General features: G+C 38.2%; 1 pseudogene; it reads right to left on the bottom strand.

Moving 5' to 3' along the window:
* Window positions 1–842: 842 nt before the first annotated feature.
* Window positions 843–1,748, bottom strand: LOC113930511 (annotated as a pseudogene).
* Window positions 1,749–4,144: the final 2,396 nt, after the last annotated feature.

Below are 4,144 nucleotides of genomic sequence, written 5' to 3'. Positions count from 1 at the left end.
TGCAAACACAAAACCAAAGTTTCTTAGCTGAAGTTTATGGCAGACAGTTTCACTCTAAAGCTAGTAACAGTGATAACAATAAAAGTGGAAGTTTGTGACTTGGCTCAGCAAGTACTTTATTGTCCTTCCCTCTTTCCTACCTACCAAACCAGAAAATCACAGACAGATATGAAGGGAGAAATCTATGGTTATTTTATCAACTCTCCACTGGCTCACTTACTGTTGAAGATAAAGGTGTCATCTACACAGGACAGAAAAGTTCCAACCAACTGTCTTGATATGTAGTCAGATAGAACTCCAGTGCAAGAGCAATCCTTAAAATTATTCTATCTCAGTGGTTTACTAGAAACTTTTATCCATTCAATTAGATATATATATATAATCAGAATCTACAATATTTCCCAACTATCAGACTCTCTATCCAGGGAAAGGCCCTTACCTTCCTATTTGCTCCCAGAGATAGCCTGCCCAGATTCTCAGTGTCTTGAGTCTTTGCCATGGCACAAGGTTCTTAGTATTTCTGATAATTTCCCTCTAAGAACTATCTCCATCCTTAATGTAAATGTGGCAATTTTGCTAGGACCTTCTATTAGCAAATTTTATCTATATCCATCTATAACTTTATATGTCTCCATATGTTGCTGCTAAAAGAAATAACTTTCTAATTTATAACATTATCATACAGAAATATATAGCCATTAAGAGTATTTTTACATCATTCTTTTTTTTCACAACATTCTTAAATGAAGGTGAAGTTATTACAAATGTTATACACATAAAGAATGGAGTCTTCAATGAATAAGAGTTGTCTCTCAAATCTCTAACATAAAAATTTTAAACTTTTAAAGAGATTTAAAACAGTTACTGAAAGCTGAAAGGGCACATTCCCGCTCTGTCACTTGATAAGGGGAAAAAACTCTCAAATAAGTCCATTCCCCTTTCAATACACTTGAGCACCTCATCTTGCTGGCTGACTCCAAAAATGAGGCATGATTTGTCCTCCGGCAGCTCTGTAGTGACTGATGACAGCAAGTACAGTCTAGTTTCCAGGGTTGTTGGATTCCCTCGAAAGCCATCCAGAAGGAAGCCACCTATGGGCTGCTTGGCAATCTCTCATGCTGACCTCAGCGCCTCCTCCATCATGTCTCCACCTCCAATCACTCCAATGATGGTACTTTTCTGAAGGACCTCTGATCCTTCCTGTAGCTGTAGATGATTACCCAGGAATAGAAGCAATTGATCAACAGGCTTTCTGGCTCTTTTAATGGAAGTTGCTTGCACGATGCCTCTCCAAGAGACACTGGAACCAGTCTGGCTGAAGGGCCTGCTGAATTGCCATGAACTTGGAAGCAGCCATTTCCACCCATCCCCCAATGCCCCACACAGACACAGACTTGTTTTTTACATAACCAGTTGGTCAGGGGCTGATGGGATCATGCAGGGAACAGTACAAGAACGATTCTAGCATTCCTATAAACTTTCCAATTCCTTCCTTATATTGTGCTAAGGCTTCATGGTGTTCTGCCAATGAGGACAGTATAAGCTGAGCCATGGCAGGAACTTCATGGAGACTATGCAGTGTCTGATGGGTCAGGTGTGGGGCAGAGCTGGTCTTTGTGTACAGAAGGCAGGTTGGAATGTCCATGGTGTGGTCCCCTGCTTTGCCCAGGTTTTTTATTTTTCCTAGGCAACAGCCATTAACTAACTACCTTGGTAAGACTCAGCTTCATTCTAAGATATTCTTCTAGGTCCTGCACACCTCCTAACTTGTTTTGTCCTTGAGACCCCTCAAACTCCTCATAGTTCTCTAAACTCACATCTTCATGGAATGTGGGGCTCACACATTGTCCCTATGATCTGTTGGCCTGGGGCACATGCCTTCATTTAACTACATGATCTATGTGTAACTTGCCTCCCGAGAGCCCATGCAATTACCTGTTACAAGCCAAAAGTTTGCCTAGATGCTTTTGTCTGGTCGTACAGATCCACTGTGGTCTGCCTTTCAGGCTCATTAATAGTTTAACCACATATTAACTGTAGCCCCATCACTTGGAGAGATTCATTCACCATGTAGTCACTTGGACAGAGCCTTGGCCAGGCAATTGGAAGATTGGGTTTCAATTCTGCTCAGCTGTGACACCTGGGCAAATCACTTAACCTCTCCATGCCTATTTCCTCCTGAACAAACAAGGACAGGAATGGTGGGTAGGACTACATGAACTTCCAAGATCCTATCTAGCTGTAATTTTGGAGGAACAAAAAGTTTTAGATTACAGTCGTAGCCTTCTTGTATCCTTGTTTACTGATCACTGCTGGCCTGGTGATAAATGCAGTGGTGCCAAGAATCAGGCAACAGTAGAGATATTTGAGAACCTAGAAAGAGGTTTGGCCTGTGAATTTTGAAGTGGTTGGTGAATTGGCATCAGGAGATCCTGAGGCTGGAAAGACCTTCCTGGATCTTCTCTGATTCTGAGTTTTTCTGCTCTCACCAAAGGAGTGACATTCGTGTTGATGGTGTGACAGGTGATTTTTATTTTCTTTGGGCTTTTCTATATTTGTCAGGTTTTCTGTAAGAATACATACACACATACATTTTGTAAAAACAACCAACAGAACCAAAAAATGCCTTTGTTTTTGTAGGAGCGTGGGATATATTTGTTTTACATTCTTAGGCTGTATTTTGCTATTTGTTCATTTCAGTAGGCATTACTGAATATTGTTTTTAATTATTATGTGGTTACTATATTTTTATGTGTTAAGTATCTATGTTTTTTCTTTTATTAATGGTCTAGGAATGTCCAGGACATTCCTATAATCTCTCCTCCATGAATGGCAAGGGTAGTTATGAAAGAGTTTCTGCTCTCAAGGATCTGCTTGCTTTGAAATATATTGGATTAGACTTGTTCATATGTTTATATTCCTGTTCAATGCCAAATCCACTGTTGGAGGAGTATTAATATCCCAGAATCCATGTAAAATTTAGGAGTTTTTATTTATGTTCAAAACACCGAATATTCTGCTCAGCATTGTTCATTTTTCTGGGTCTTTTTCTTATTAACACATTTAAAAAAATGTTTTTTTTTTCCTTTAATGTAAGTTTATTGAAGTCAATAGCCAATAAACATGTTAAATTAAGAAATAAAAAATAGAAAAACAAAACAGTTACTGAATCTGACATGCTTTATTCTTATGGAAGGACAAGTTAATACTACTTCTTCTATCAACCTCAAGTATTTTTTATTCATTTCTTTTCCTATCATTCCTTCCCTCCTATCACCTCAGACTAAAAGTGTAAGACTGTCAGTTCTTCAGTATATTTATAATCATGAGAAAATGATAGCAGAAAATGGACCACAGTAACTTCTTGGAAGATTCCCAAAAATCCAGGACTTGCTTCCAAGGCATGTTTTGAAAGACATGAAAATTGTAAATTAGTAACCCCTGTTATAATCATTTACAATCCTCATTAAAAAATGTTATGCAGGACTTATCACCGTTGTATGGACACAGGTAGACTAAACTTGAAGAGTTTGCATAATATAGTTCTATCTCATCTCAAAAGCAGGTGTCCTTTTTCTGTTATACCTTACTGCCTCTAATGTCTTGCCTTTTCACAGCATTCTGCATTTCCCATTTTTGGTAAAGCCAGCTTCCAGGAGCTCAGCTTACTTTCTCTGAGCTCCCATAACAATGCCTTAGGTACCTCCCACCAGATATGTTACCACTCTCTATTTCATTATATTTATTACCTGAGAGTGTCCCTCATTATACTGTGAACTCCTCAAGACCAGCAACTATGAGTCATCTCTTTGCATCTAGATTTCACATAGTTTTCAGCACATACCAGGAAATGCTTCATAAATGCTTTGAATTAATGAGTAATCACTGGGAGATTTTGAGAGGAAGAAATAAATTTTAAACTTAGCCATTAATAGCTGCATAACTCAACAATTTTAATTTAAATAAAGAGGAATATCAAATATAGTTGGCCAAAGGTAATGGCCAACAGAAAGGAGCATCTTTTGCATCCCTATTTTGTGGTTCAAGGAAGAAAATCATAAGAATATCTACAGTAATCAGTACTATTTCACTGTGTTATGAAAGATAAACTCTTAAGATTTTTCTCTGAACATCTTAGCTTCTT

Source organism: Zalophus californianus, chromosome X, assembly GCF_009762305.2.
Source record: "Zalophus californianus isolate mZalCal1 chromosome X, mZalCal1.pri.v2, whole genome shotgun sequence".
In the NCBI taxonomy this organism is placed as follows: domain Eukaryota; kingdom Metazoa; phylum Chordata; class Mammalia; order Carnivora; family Otariidae; genus Zalophus; species Zalophus californianus.
This window is presented reverse-complemented; position numbering and strand designations above follow the sequence as displayed.